Here is a 15,887-nt window from a genome sequence, read left to right as displayed (position 1 = left end):
ACACCTGTGCAAGTATTTCTGTGGGATAAACACCCACAAGGTAGGAATAGTCTTGCGAATTCCAGCACACTGCTGAAATGACTTGGTTGCCTGGATTTCTTCATTGACGCAAATGAAGTCTGCCTTGCTTTCTCCTGGCCACAGATACTACATACTAGAACACAGGTACTGGTACTAGAACCCTGATGATTTGTAATAACAGCAATGACTGTTAACACGTCATAGCACTTGTTCTGTGCCCAGCACTACTCTCTACATTCTACATATGTTAACAGTGTTTGATCCTCCCAACAACTCATGAAATAGGTTCTGTTATCCCCTCCTCTATACAGATGAGGAAAGTGAGGCACAGAGGAGGTAAGGAACTTGCCTGAAGCTCCACAGCTAGGAGGCAGTAGTCTGGGATTGGAATCCAGGCAGCCTGGCTCTGTGTGCCACCACTTCACATAACAAAATCATCTGAGTGATTGCTTGGCCACCAGAACCCCCGAAGCTGCTCCCAGCAAGTGTGTATCAGTGGGTACTTGCCTGCAAAGTTCAAATGAGAGCTATGTTGTCTGTTTCTGACACCACTATGTGCCCAGAGGGATGCTGGACTAGACTGTAAGCTCTCTGAGGTCTGGGACCAGTCTGCCTTGTTCGTCCTGGTACCTTGCTCAGTTAATCACTGTTGAATGAATGAATTATTGTACTGGATAATAATAATGCTAATAATAGCTGACATTTATGGAGCACTGACTTAGAGTTTGCCATAAATTATCTCATTTAAACCTCACAAGAGCTCTTGAAGATAAATCTTCCACTTTACAGATGGAGAAACAGAGGTTCAGAGAGGTTAAATAAATTGCCCAAGGGCACAGAGTTGGTAAGTAGAGGAGTTGCGATTTGATCCCTAGAGGTCTGCTCTCTGCCTTGAATGATTTCTGAGTGGCGTCTGAGGCTCTGTCTGCACCTAAGTTTGTGAATGCATGAATTTCCTACCTAGGAATTGACCTCCACTGGGTGTAAGCTGAAGGTGATAGCCATATCTCTTTTCTTTTTAAATTAATAAACCTTATTATTTTTTTTTGAGAGGGCATCTCTCATATTCATTGATCAAATGGTTGTTAACAACAATAAAATTCTGTATAGGAGACTCAATGCACAATCATTAATCCACCCGAAGCCTAATTCTCAACAGTCTCCAATCTTCTGAAGCATAACGAACAAGTTCTTACATGGTGAACAAATTCTTACATAGTGAATAAGTTCTTACATGGTGAACAGTACAAGGGCAGTCATCACATAAACTTTTGGAATAAACCTTATTTTTTAAAACAGGCTTAAACTGAGTGGAAAGTACACTTAAGTGTGCTCAAAAGTATAATTTTGTGTTTCATAGCAAAAAAAAAAAATACTAAGTACAGAGGTTTCCCATATACCTCCCGCCTCCACCCCACACACAGCCTTCTCCACTATCAACATTCTGCACCCAAGCGGTACACTTGTTACCATCAATGAACCTACGCTTACACATCATTATTACACAAAGCCCACAGTGTACATAGGGTTCACTCTTGGTGTTGTACATACAGTGGGTTTGGACAAACATTATAACATGGTAGTATCACACAGAGTAGCTGCACTGCCCTAAAAGTCCTCTGTGCTCGGCCTATCCATGCCTCCCTGCCCAACCCCTGCCAACCGCTGACCTTCTTAGGGACTCCATAGTTTGCCTTTTATAGAATGTCATGTAGTTGAAATCATACAATGTATGTCTTTTCAGATTGGCTTCTTTCATCTAGCATTATGCATTTAAGATTCCTCCGTATCTTTTCATGGCTTGATAGCTCATTTCTCTTTAACATGGAATAATATTCCATTGTGTGAATATACCATAGTTTATTTATCCATTCATACAATGAAGAATAATTTGGTTGCTTCCAAGTTTTGGTAATTGCAAATAAAGTTGCCATAAATATCCATGTGCAGGTTTGTGTGTGGATGTAAGTTTTTAATTTATTTGAATAAGTGCCAAGGAGCCAGATTGCTGGGTTGTATAGTAAGAATATGTTTAGCTTGGTAAGAAACTGCCAACTTTCTTGCAAAGCTGCTGTACCATTTTGCATTCCCACCAGCAGTGAGTGAGAGCTCCAACTATTCCATACCCTTGTCAGCATTTGGTGTTGTCAGTGTTCTGATTTTGGCCAGCTAATAGGTATGTAGTAGTATCTCATTGTTTTAATTTGCAATTCCATGATGACATATGATGTAGAGCATCTTTTCATAAGCCTGCTTACAATCAATATATATTCTTTGCTGGGATATTTGTTCAAGTCTTGCCCATTTTTAAATTTGGTTGTTCATTTTCCTGTTGTTGATAAAGGTCCCTTGTATATTTTAGATAACAATTCTTTATCAGATGTGTCTTGCAAATATGTGCCTTGTCTTCTCATCCCCTTGACATAGTTTTCTGCAGAACAGATTATTTTAATTGTAAAGAAGCCCATCTTATCAACTATTTCTTTCATGGATTCCTCCTACGGTGTTATATCTAAAAAACAAAACCATCAATGTCATGTAGATTTTCTCCTGTGCTATCTTCTAGATAGATTTCAGATTTAGGTTAATTGTTATGAAGAGTAATTTATATGAAGAGGTCTGTATCTAGATTCACTTTTTTTTTGCCTGTGGATGCCCACTTGTTCCAACACCATTAGTTGAAAAGACTATTGTGTCCACCCTTTTTGAAACTTTTGATAGAAGCAGAACATATAGAAAGGGTGCAGCCTGGTGGACTTTAATGAACTGAATTTTTCTGTGTAACCTGGATCCAGACCAAGAAATAGAACATGTCCAGCACCCTAGAAGTCCCCTTGTGTCCCTGCCCAGTTACCACCTCCCCAAGGGTAATCACCATCCTGACTTCCAAAAGTACAGATTAGTTTAGCCTATTTCTGTTTTTCACATATGAAATGAAATCATGTTGTGTGATGGTTAATTCTGTTTATCAACTAGACTAGCCACAGGATGCCCAGATCAAACATTATTTCTGGGTGTTTCCGGGTGAAATTAGCATTTGATTCCATGGATTCAGTAAAGTAGATTGTCCTTTCCAGTACGGTAGGTAGCGTCCAATCTGTTGAGGACCATATAAACACACAGCCAGCCCGGCAAAGTCTTTGATTATCCGGCCTCATCGCTTGGACTTAAATGTGTCCCAAATCAACCATGTCACTAAATCAGACAAAGTCACACAGCTTTCCTTTCTGACAGTAAAATTACACAAAACTTCAGTATGTAAGATTTGTTCTGCTCAACTAGTCTTTGAGAAATTGTTTTGATTCATTACCAATAAAACAAAACATGAAAAAAAGATATTTGAAGGAACCACAAATCAGAGCTGCCCAGATGGACAACCAGAGTCAGCATGGAAGGGCAGGAATGTGGTGGTTCTGGAATCTGGAAATGAAATTACTTGTGAGCAGTGAACAAGAGGATAGAAAAGAATCACAGGCTCTGCACTGCACTGGGCACTTTATAGGCTGTTCAGCTGGTGTCCATGTTAGGGGCTATCCACCTTCTATAGAAACTGAAGCTCAGAGAGGTCATGCTGCTGGTCGAAGGTAGCACAGCCTGTTTATGGGGGCACAGGAAGGCAGACACAGCTCCTTACAACACCTGCTCTCACCTCAGTATTCCAACAACTGCCAGAGGGCAGCCTCAGGAGCTGACTTATCCAGAACTCAGCCTGGCGCCACCTTTGGGACTGGCACATAGCCAGAGAAAGCTGCTCACCAAACACCCCACCGAATGGACACTGATCACAAAGCCCAGTGACACCATGTGTTGGAGGACGCAGAGCAGGGATTGCTTTCCTCCCTAATGGGGACATAAACGCAGGGTCTCTTGGGAATGGTCCTCTTGTAGGGGATGCACATAGCCCTCACCCGTTACTCCCTTCTATTGCTCTCCATAGGAAACCCATAACCTCACTGGGTGACAGGTACTAAATTCTCATCAGTATTGTTAGTAATAGCAGAATTCTGGAAACAGTCCCAAAGTTCATTATGGCAGAATAGGTAGAATTACATATATCCCATTCACACAGTTTATGAACTACAGCTCTATGCACTATTATGGATGCTTCCTAATGTCCCAGAAGACTACTTACAGCAACAGACTATTTCCATAAAGTTCAGAAGTGAGCAAAAGTATAAGGAAATACAAGGGAATAATAAAAAACAACAAACCTCAGGTATTGGTTATCCCTCTGTATCACTGGGGAGGGGAGCAATGAGCTTCAACACAGTAGGGAATATTCCAATTCTTAAAGGGGATATGATCATTTATAATGTGTTTCACAACTTATACATATATTTATATACATATCAATTATTTCCTAATTAATTTTTTTTATTAAAAAAAGATTTAGAAAGAATATACTGTTAACCTGAAGGTTATCCTGAAGGCAGGGGTGAGGTTATGGGGGACTTTTATTTTCTATTTTCTATCATTCTAATCATTTCAGTCCTTCGGAGTAAATAGGTTAGAGGTTGTACTTGTGGGAGAAAAAAGGCCAGCAAAGTTTAAAGGTAGAGAAAAGGAAGAAAGCTAAAAATTAAACTACTGAGTCAGTGGCCCATCTGAGAAAACAAGGCTTACGAGCAGCAGCAGGTGGTCTGCCTGCCCAAGGACCTGAGAGGACCCCCAGACCTTCACGAGGACCCTAGGTTTACACTTTCATCACTGTCTTCAAGTTAAGATAAATAGAGAAGCTCCAAACTGAAAGAAGATGACTGTCATACAGCTCATGCCTCTGTCCCATGATCAGCCATGCTGTCCATGTTGTGTACAGGGAATTCATATTAAAAATAAATAAATCTTGTAATCATGCTATGACTGTGCAAGTTTTGTGTGAGTCTGATTGTGTTAAGTGTACTCTCTGGTTAAATGCAAATATTTAAACTACACCGCAAACTCTGAACACCATTTTGATGCTATTTGTTTTCAAATATACTGGGGAGCCTCAACAAAACAAGGCAGCCAGGACCTCTCTGGACCACTGGAGGCCCCATCTACCTGGCATCTGGGAAAAGGGAAGCCAAACAGAGTATGTTGTCCAGCCCTGTCCCCACAGAGAGAATCTAGAATCCTGGAACAGGCTGGTGAAGGACTTGGGGCCCCAAAGAGGACAGAGAGAGTGCGCCCAATCCTTACAGGGCTGGTGCTCAGTTCTGTGAGCTCCAGAAAGCTCTGTTGCTGCACTAAGAATTCTGTCTTGTAGATGGGAGATCAACTGTTGCAGGTATATGAGACACCCAATTTCTGTTAAGCAAATGAATTTCATGATCTATGGGATTTCAAATTAGCAGAACATATCTGAATATAAAGATATCATCTGTATGATTGAGAACCATGGCAGACCGGAGGGGACTAAAGAAATAAGACAGCTAATGCAGTGTGGGATCCTAGATGGGAATCCTGGAACAGTAAGAAGACATTAGTGGAGAACAGGTAAAGTTCTAAGAAAGCCTATAGTTTAGTTTTAAAAAAGACCATCTGTATTTCTATTTGTTTCAACTAAAATAAAACATGTTTCCAGTGCCAAAAATAATATAATTTTAACTGAAAAAATTGGGAAATCATAGATAATACACAAAACATCAAAGCCAGCCACAGTCCCCTGGCAAGCAAAAGCCAAGACAGAATTCAAGTTCAAATGATTTATGCAGAATGTCACCTGTGCACTGTAAAGGAAGGAAGATCAGGAATAGACAGGAGAGCCTATATAGACTGTGTGCAGGCCGACACCATGATTGCTGAGGAAGGAAGGAGAGCTGGGTCCAGAGCCTTAGACTGTAACGGGCTCACAGAGTCCTGGCTGACCCAACACGGAACTCTGGCACACCCCGTGAAGGCCCTGCTGTGCTAGGCAGCAGCAGCCTGGCCCTGCACCCCATCGGGCTCAGTCACTGGCTGGGGCTGCCAGGAGAGATGGGGCCTGGGCTGCAGTGTTGCAGCTGGAGGCTCCCAGCTCACTAGGCCCCTCTTGGTACAGTCTCTTTTGGAGGGAGATCTGAGTGGTGGCTCTCCACAGCTGACGTATGCTTGGGCGTGAGTGTGTGTACGTGTGTATGCATGTAAATTTTTTTTTGTTTTACAAAATTGTGATCATATTGTATAGGCTGCTCGGTAGTCTGATTTTTTTCACTAAATTTACACCACTGAGTACACTGACACATATTAAACGATTCTTTCAAACAACAATTCATTAAATGGGGCTTTGGGGGGATCCATGAGTTTTCTGAAACGATGTGCTAAATTTTATGAAGTGTACATCTGTGCATTCCCTAGGGGAGGGCTGGAACTTTTCCTCACATCCCCTAAGGGGTCCAAAAGGTTAAGAACCACAATCTAAAACAGATTAGGGAAGTGGTACACCATGATTTATGAAACCAGTCCCTTACCATTGAGCTGTTTCTAAATTCTTGGCTATGATGAACATTGATATTCATAAATCTTACTGTAATATGATTATTCCCTTGGGATAAATTCCTGCACAAAGCAATACTAAGTCAGAAGGCATGTGCCTCCTCTTAAAGGCCTTTGATACTATTGCCAAACACACCTGATGCCTGGGAATAGAGAGCTTTGGTTAGAGGACAAGAAAACCCTTGATGCCATAACATAAAAATGAAAAAAGATAAAAATTCCTTTGATCTTCTCCAGAGCACTCGTGGGCATTATTATCCCCATTTTATTGATGAGCTCACTGAATCTCAGAGAGGTTAAGTTACAAGCCCAGGGTCCAAGCTGGGATTCAAACTCAGATTTGTCTGGCCCCCGAGGCTAGATTACCAGGGATTCTTTCCAGAAAGAGCCCCCCTTATTTAACCATCAAAAGGCTGAATCAGATACTTCTCTTCCATATTATTTATGATTATTTTGCTTGCAAGTGGCAGGGGCCCATCTCAACCTCACTAAAGAGAAAAGGCCGTTGACGGCAGGATGTGGGCATATGTCATGGTGCAAGGCCAGGAACACAAGTAATGTGAGGGGTGTGGAGGATGGTGCTCAGTCAGGGTGCACTCCCCTCACCCCTCTCCTCACCACAGATGTGTGGGCTTCTTAGGCTGCATGGTGACACTGCCCACTCTCGGGTACCGCCTGTTGGAGTCCAGGAACCCATAGAAAGAATGACTCCACTCTTTCGGTCTCAAAGCCAAAGTCCCAGGAAGGAGCTCTGATTGGCCAAATTGAGGCAGTTGACACCCCAGCTCAGTCCCAGATGCCAGGGGGCAGGCTTGCCCTGTATTAACTCAGGAACTCTGAACAGTAAAGTAGTCACCACAACCAGGGAGGAGAAATGCCATGACTCCTAAAATTTGCCGTAGGGGGAGAATAAGATTTTCCATTGCCCCTCACTGGATCATAGAAATAGTTTTTGGGGAAAGAAGCACACGTCCTTCATCTTGGGCTCCATCCAGGAACGTGGTAGGAAATATGTGATGCTTCAAAAGAACAAGCATCATTTAATTGCTCAGCCAGTTCTTTGTATTGTGAACAGTGAGGCCCATAGAGCAGATGAAAATAATCAATTAGTTAGTCTTTTGGTTATTAACAGTCTGCTTGCCATCTAACACATTCACACTACTGCTCATAGTCTAGAAGAAAGAGATGAAGTAAAGGGGGAGATAAAATAAGTTAAAGTCACAGTAATTTTCAGGGAGGCTCTTAGGGAGATAGGATTTGAGGGGTGAACTGAAGGTTGAGAAAAAGCCAGGTGCTTGGATACCATGGAGGAGCATTTCTGCAGAGAGAAGACAGCGCCCCAGCTCTGGGAGAGCAAGGCCGGTGTAGCTGGGGCACCGGAAGCCCTGAAGGAGTGGGTGTTAGACAGACACTGGCTGGGGTAGCTGGGGTCTCACTGCCCCACAGCTGGGTTTACCACTGGGGATTGTTAGGAGAAATGTGATGTGATATGAGCTAAGCTCTGAAAAGATTACCATGCCTGCATGTTAAGAATAGACTTGGGAGAGGAGTTGGCACTGCTGTATTGCCCAAGGGTTTCAGTCCTGGGCAAGTTCACTGTGGAGTCAGTGAGATGAGGAATGATAATGGAACTTCTTGGGGTAAAAGGGTTTATACCTGGCTTTATTCTCCTGGCAGTAGGTTGAGCACTAGAATCATGTCTGCATCCAGCAGTCTGCAGATCTGTAATCCTCCTTCGTCTCTGCCTCTGCTCAGAGCCCTGGGCGGAGCTCTTTATATGGTGACTCAGTCAATAATAGCTCATTGCCCAGAGGCATGGAAGCAGTAGCCTAGCAGTAGGCCAGTTACATAGCCAAGTAGTTTAGGGTCAGGTGAGGATCCTGGCCATAGGGACTTCCATTTTCTCCACAGTGCCAAGGTGGATGATGGAGGGTGGGCAAGGTGGCTGTTGTAGTTCTGGTGAGGTGATGGTGCTTCTATCAGGGAGGTGACTCTAGAGCCAGAAAATGGGACGGACTCGAGATACCTGGGAGGTGGAGCAGACAGAGACTGTGGATGGAGTTGTGGCAAATAAGGAAAGGGGGAGAATGAAGAAGAATTCCTAAGTGTCCCATTTGAGAACCTGGGAGGGTTGAAGGACAGGTGATAGGTCCTCTACTGAAATGGAGCTGACTTGGAGAAGAACTGGGTAGGAGGGAAAAATCAAGAGGAGAGGCAGAGAAGCCAGCTGAGTGGCCACATGAGGTGGGTCTGGCTGGACATTAGGTCTGGCGTCACTGGGCCTGAACGAGCTCACCTGGGCAAAGGGTGCTGGCAGAAATCAGAGGACGCAGGACCCAGTCCTGAAGAGCTCAAGGAGGGAAGAGCCAGCAAGTGGGGCTGAGATGAGCAGCCAGTGGGGCAGGAGGGGACGCCAGGAAAGGCTGCTTGTGACACTAAGAGGAGGATGGGGACTGTCCCGGGTCTACCGAGGGCCAGTTTCAGTGGGGAGGGAGCACAGCTCCCTTCAGCCTCATGGAACTGGGGCCGGATCTGTTTCACTTTGGTAATAAAGAGGTGGGTAACTCCAGAAGGCCAGAGGACTTGGGGACATTCATGCTACATTTGTAAAGCAACATCAAAAAGAAAATGTGTCTGTGACATTTTAATTAATGAACATGGTTGGGGTGTGAGCTATGAAAAACTGTATCTCACAGCTGGAGGGCAGCCTGAAGAAACCCTTAGAAGCTGCTGGAGAAACTGTGAACTGAGGGTCTGGGTGTGAACTGCTTCCCCTCTGCTCTCGGGGAGAGGTGTCCTGCCTCTTGGGGGACCGGAGCCTCACAGACAGGAAGGAAGAGAGCCCTGTTTGTTTTTGTCTGCCTGATTTCACAGCTGCTCACGTCTTCAAACCCACCCTCTTCCCCTTTTTTAGGCATCAATCATTTAGGACACAAAAATACAGCTGTAAGGCCAAAGCTCTGGCTCCTGCTTGGTCAATTTGGCAGAGCCAATCTTTGAGGAACTCAAAATGGAAGTACGAAATGTCCACAATCTTCTAAGTCTATACAAAAATAACCCAAAAGCATGAAAATGATTTGCTCCAGGCCCCCAAGAGCTGTGGACAGGCCACTGGACACAGCAGGCATCCACAGGGCGCCCGCTGCCACGTCTGAGGGCTGGTTGGAGCCCCTGGTTTTTTTTCTTGTCAAAATAAATGGGCCTTTGTGTTAAAAGTGATTTCATGGTTTGATTTCCTCTGAGAACGTCCAAGCCTCATTGACGTTAAAGTGCTTCACTGACACTCTCACAGCTCTGGGCTGGCTGTCCCGGGTGACTCCACGGCAGGCCAGTGAGGACTTCCGGCTGTGCACGGCAGCCTCCCTCCTGCACTCCCTGCCCACTTGGAAACTGGCCTGGGGTGGGGGGTGGACCCCACCCAGACCTGAGGCTTCTCAGCCTGCACAGGGGCAGAGCTGTTGCCGGAGTTGGGAGAGGGCAGGGCTGAGGCCCTCTTGACCCCCTGGCACGTCCTCGGATCTTCTGGAGCAGACTGCATGGTGCAGCGCTGGGCTCTGCACCCAGGGGTGCTGCAGCCACACCTCCTGGGCTGTTCCCAGTCCGTAGCTGCTTGGGGCAAGGACACTAAGCAGGGCCTGTTCCTGCAAGGCGGGGGCTCCTCCAACGGGCGTGAGGGGGATTCCTTTAGGCAGCTGAGACCTGTCCTTCCCCTTCTCGCTGTCGCTGGGGTCGGCCGCGTCGTGCTTTACCGGTTCTCCCCACCTCCTCCGCCTGCCTCCCCGTTCTCTTACATAGGTGTTTTCTCCAGTAACTCTCTTGCACATGCCGTCTTGTGTGAGCCATCAGAGGATCCAAATGAACACATCTGGAGCTTCCAGAAATGGATGGGAGCATAGCAAACAGCCCCAGTGTTGGTCACCTGGAGGGCAAGGTCAGTCTTGCATGTAGTCATATGGCCTGTCCATAATTGGGGTTATCATTCTGTCCCCTTCTGAAGAGACAACAGATTCCTTCCTGAGAGGTGCATACTGCAGCCCCATGCCTTTGTGGTGCCTACTACAGAACACTGTCACTGGGCCCCAGCCCGTCCTGATCCAGTAACTGAGGTGGGCACCTCAGTGGGCTGGTGATTCCCACATTCAAGTTTTTGGTGACATGTGACTTCACCCTGAGAACATAAAGGGCACTGGGGCATGGCTGGCAGTTCCTCCTCTAGTTTGCTGGGGGATGTGACGTTGTTGTTGATCTTACCCAGGTCAGGCATGAGATCAGAGAGAAGGGAAGGGGAAGGAGCAGGGTCAGTTTACTGCTTACCAAGAACTTGGTGCTTCATTTTTCTAAATGGGCTGTGAAGTCATGCTGCCACTTAGAGCTTGGCAAGGACAGTTTATCAGATCCCTTCTCAAGGAGAGGCATGGGGGCCGGAGTGAGTGGCACAGAGGCTGGAAGTCAGAGAAAGCAGACAGAAAAGGGCAGCTAGAGGTCTGCACTGGGTTGAATAGTGTCCCCCCAAAAGTCCTTCCTGGAGCCTCAGAATGTGACCTTATTTGCACAGAGGGACACTGCAGTTGTAATTAGTTAAGATGAGATCACACTGGAGCAGGGCGGGCCCTAAATCCAATACGACTGGTTTCCTTATAAGAAGAGAGGGGACACAGAGACAGGAGGATGCCATGTGACGGCAGAGGTTGCAGTGGTGCTGCTGCAAAGCCGAGGAATGTCAGAGCTCATCGGCCACCGCCAGGAGTTAGGCAGAGGCCAGGAGGGGTGTCCCCTAGAGCTGCAGAGAGAGCATAGCCCCCCTGCAACACCATGGTTCTGGAGGTCTGGTCTCCAGAACGGTAAGGGAGGAAGTTTCTCTTGTTTAAACCACTCAGTCTGTGGTACTTCATTGTGGGACTTTCCCAGCCCCAGAAAACAAATCCAAGACCCCTGTGCAGGGGCAAGTGGCACGTGACAGTCCTTCAGCTCCCCTTCAGACAGCCCCTCCATGAAAATTCAGGAGCCCCCAGTGAGGAAGACCTGGAAAAGCAGGCTAATTTATGCTTTTGGGAATTCATTCAACAAGTATCTATCCAGAACCTACACAGTGCCAGACCCTCGGCTGAGAGCTGGGTATGCCTTGGGAAATTAAACACTTTTACATGCAGCCTCCAGGCTAACTGAGATGGATGCACATGGAACAATCACAAAAGTGGATGGAGAATGCAATTTGTAAAAAGTGCAGGGAAAGAGAGAATGCCTTCCTCTGAGGGCAGCAGAGCAGGACAGACAAGGCTTGGGTGGGAACGGAGGGGAGCCAGGAGGAACTCTGTGGGGAGGCGACACTTAAGCCAGGAGCGTGTGGGAGGCAAAGAGGGGGCCGAACCAGAGGCGGGGGGGCAGGGCAGAGCTGGGGACGGCTCGCGGAGCAGGAGGGGCTGCTGGCGGGGAAGTGCTCCCTCAGCAGGAATTGAACTCCAGGGGCGGCAGCTCAGTGGGAGGGCCAGGTGAGAATCCATTCTGAATTCAGGGAGAAACACTCCCTGTTAGACCTGCACCCCAGGTGGGCATTCTCACAAAGGATATTTGAAACAGGGAGGGAGCGGAGCCAATGCAAGGTCATGATGGAATGTGTCATCTCCTGGGGGCAGTGGGTCACTTTGGCTGCAGGCTCACCCTACAGCCCCTTGAAAAGTGCGTATGTTCAGACCTCACACTAAGTCTATATTGAAAAACAGGCTCACATCTGGATTCCAAATTGAGAGGAAAATGAAGGAAAGCAGAGGTTGGAGCATCCTAACCAGGAAGTTGGCACCCCAGGCGGCCGGTGGCTCTGTAGGTGTGAGTGTCCAGAGACCCCAAATGACCTTCCTCAGTGGCAGGTTTTAGAGAAGAACATTCCAGGAGTCTCATTTCTCTCTCAGGGTTGCCCTGGAACTCAGAGGCCCCATGCTCTCCTGTCTGTGGGCATTGCTTCCCTGCAAGACCCTGCAAGAATCTGGGAGGGAGATGGGGGGGTGAGGAGGTGGTTCCCTGCGGAGCACCGCAGATGGCAGCGGCCCTGCCCCCCCACCCTCACGCCGCCCAGGCCCTCCTGGTCCTTTTCTGGGACAGGGCACAGGGAGGCCAGGATCCTGGGGGAAATGAAGGCTTTCTCTGCAGCCAGAGCTTCCCAGTCCCCACGGTACCGCCCAGGAAAGGATCCTCAGCATCTCTGGTGCTGACTGACAGCCTCACAGCCCTGTCTTCAAGAAGTGGAATTATTTGGGTCTCCTTTTTTTTTTCTGTGTGCCTCTTATTCCTTTACTGATAATGATATTCACCCAGTCACTCATTTTTTAACCAAAATTCATTCCAATCAGCATTCTTGAACTATAAACAACATCGACTGCAAATAAATCCAGAAGCCTTGACACGGCTCACCTGGCTCCCACCCACCTCTCCACGGTGCCCAGCCCTCCCTGTGTCCAGGTCACCCTTGCCTTTCACGTCCTCAAAGACGCTGAGTATCGTCCTGCTGCCTAGCATCCTCATGCCAGCCCCTCTGCAGGCACCGCCCAACCTTCCAGTTGTTACCTGACTCGTACTCACGCTCTGACGCTGGAGATCTACATCTGTCCCCACTGGCCCTCATAATCTCCCTCCGAATAGAAGCCGCTGCCTTACCGTTGCACCTGGACGTCACCTTGCTGCATGTGCTCTGCCTCCCATGCCAGGGAACCGATGCCACCTCTGGGACCACCATTCACACATGAGGACCATCTTTCCTCTGCAGAATGGGTGGCCCATCCACCCTCATCTTCATCAGGTTGGCACATTTACTGCTGGAAACATCATTGTTTGAAACAGGTTTACCAAGTGCAACTGAGTAGGTGCCAATTTGCCATCTGTCACTGAGGAAGAGAGGAAGGCCATCTCTGGGTCACCTGCTGCTCATCTCCACTCCTATCCAGTCGTCTGTCATGGGAACATGATGCCTGCATCTTCTTTTCTTCCTCAAGGGTTTCTTAATTCCATCTAGACATGCACAAAATGCTCCAGGTATGCTTCTCTCTCCCCAAAACAACAATCAGAAAGCTGAGCAAGGACAGTTGGTTTCCAGGCCTTTAATCACTTCCTTGTCTCTTTTTCATAACTGCCTGAGAAAGAAGGGCGCATCCATCTGAAGGGCCGGGCGTGCTGGTTGAGGCCCTCTCAGCCAGAGGCTCAGCTGCAGACCCACTGCAAAACCCTGTTCTACATGCCCTGCTGACCCTTCAGCCCTCTGTTAATACACTCCTCTGGAAATTTATTCATTCAACAAATATTTATTAAGTGTTAGCTTTTGACCCAACTCATAATCACTATGTATTGATGGGAAACAGAGGGATGAGACATAGTCCTTGTTCTTAAGAAGCCTATGTGGTGAGGGGGGAAAGATGGGAATGGGAGAGAGTCGAAACCCAAGTCATTTTAAAGCACATGGCAAAGGCACGGAGGAGGGTGTGTGTAGTGGTGGTGGTGGAAGGACACTGATACAGCCTAGGGGTTCTGGGAAGGTTTCCTGGAGGGAGGCCCTATTGATGAACAGTGGTCGGCCTGGTAAAGAAGAATGTCCTTCAGAGATCCAGCAGACTTCTTGGGAATGACATTCAGTGTTGCCAGTTCTCCTTTGCTACCTGTTCTGAGACCATCTCTGCTGGAGGGAGGGGCCTGACAAACACCCAAGGCTTGAAACTACCAAAGCTATAACTGAGCTCCCATAGAGTTGGACTCCCGAGCAGGTGAAGAGATCGGCCCTTCTCTCTAGCTTCCTGATAGAAAACAAAGTCCTTTCCTGGGGTGAATATTTTCCATGTCATTCTGCACTGCGCTTTTATACCTATCTATGGCACACAATAAGAAAATTACAAGGTATGTGAAGAAGGAGGAAAATGTGATCCTGCATCAAGAAAAAAGAAATCATCAATAGAAGCAGACCCACAGATAACCCAGGTGCTGGCATTCACAGACAAGGGATTTTCAATAACTGTTTAAATATGTTAAAGAATTATGGAAGAAAACAAATATGGGAAACTATGGAGTAATTCAACAGAGGAATGAACACTTATAAAAAGAAACAAATGGAAAAATTTGAATTGAAATATACAGTATCTAAAATGAAGATTTCAGGAGGGCGGAAGATGGCGGCGTGAGTAGAGCAGCGGAAATCTCCTCCCAAAACAACATATATCTATGAAAATATAACAAAGACAACCCTTCCTAGAATAAAGACCAGAGGACACAGGACAATATCCAGACCACATCCACACCTGAGAGAACCCAGCGCCTCGCGAAGGGGGTAAGATACAAACCCCGGCCCCGCGGGAGCCGAGCGCCCCTCCCCCCAGCTCCCGGCGGGAGAAGAGCAGGCAGAGCGGGAGGGAGACGGGGCACAGGGCTGCCGAGCACCCAGCCCCAGCCATCCGGGCCAGAGTGCAGGGCCCTCGATACTGGGAAAACAGGGCAGCAAGAACAGTGAGCGGGCACTGGAGGCTGGGTGACAGAGGACATAAGAAAAGCGCGCGACCATTTTTTTTTTTTTTGCTTTTTTGCTGCTTTGTTTTGGCGAGTGCTTTTTGGAAGTCTTAAAGGGACAGGGACCCCAATACTAGGGAAACAGGGCAGAAAGACCGGTGAGCAGAGGCCTGAGGCTGGCACCGGAGAATAAAGAAAAACGAACGACCACCTTTTTTTTTTTTAATTAAAAAAATTTTTTTTTTCTTGTTTTTTTTTGTGGTCGTTGTTTTGTTTTGGCGGGTGCTTTTTGGAAGTCTTAAAGGGGCAGGGCGGGTCACTTAATCCAGAGGTAGGGAATCCGGGATCTCTGGGCACTCTAACCCCTGGGCTGCAGGGAGCAGGGAGGCCCCTTACGGAGATAAATAGCCTCCCAGCAGCTCCTGCTCCAACGCGACTCCACCATTTTGGAGTAGTTGCCCGAGCCAGGCCACGCCCACAGCAACAGCGGAGATTAACTCCATAGCAGCCGGGCAGGAAGCAGAAACCCTGTCTGCGCGCAGCTGCGCAGCACAAGCCACTAGAGGCCGCTGTTCTCCCAGGAGAGGAGGGCCACAAACCAACAAGAAGGGAAGTTCTTCCAGCCGTCACTCGTCCCAGCTCTGCAGACTATTCCTATCACCATGAAAAGGCAAAGCTACAGGCAGACAAAGATCACAGAGACAACACCAGAGAAGGAGACAGACCTAAACAGTCTTCCTGACAAAGAATTCAAAATAAGAATCATAAACATGCTGACAGAGATGCAGAGAAATACGCAAGAAAAATGGGATAAAGTCCGGAAAGAGATCACAGATGCCAGAAAGGAGATCGCAGAAATGAAACAAACTCTGGAAGGGTTTATAAGCAGAATGGATAGAATGCAAGAGGCCATTGATGGAATTGAAATCAGAGAA

This window comes from Manis pentadactyla, chromosome 1 (genome assembly GCF_030020395.1).
Source record: "Manis pentadactyla isolate mManPen7 chromosome 1, mManPen7.hap1, whole genome shotgun sequence".
Lineage (NCBI taxonomy): Eukaryota > Metazoa > Chordata > Mammalia > Pholidota > Manidae > Manis > Manis pentadactyla.
The sequence above is the reverse complement of the archived record's forward strand: the minus strand, read 5'-3'. Positions refer to the sequence as shown.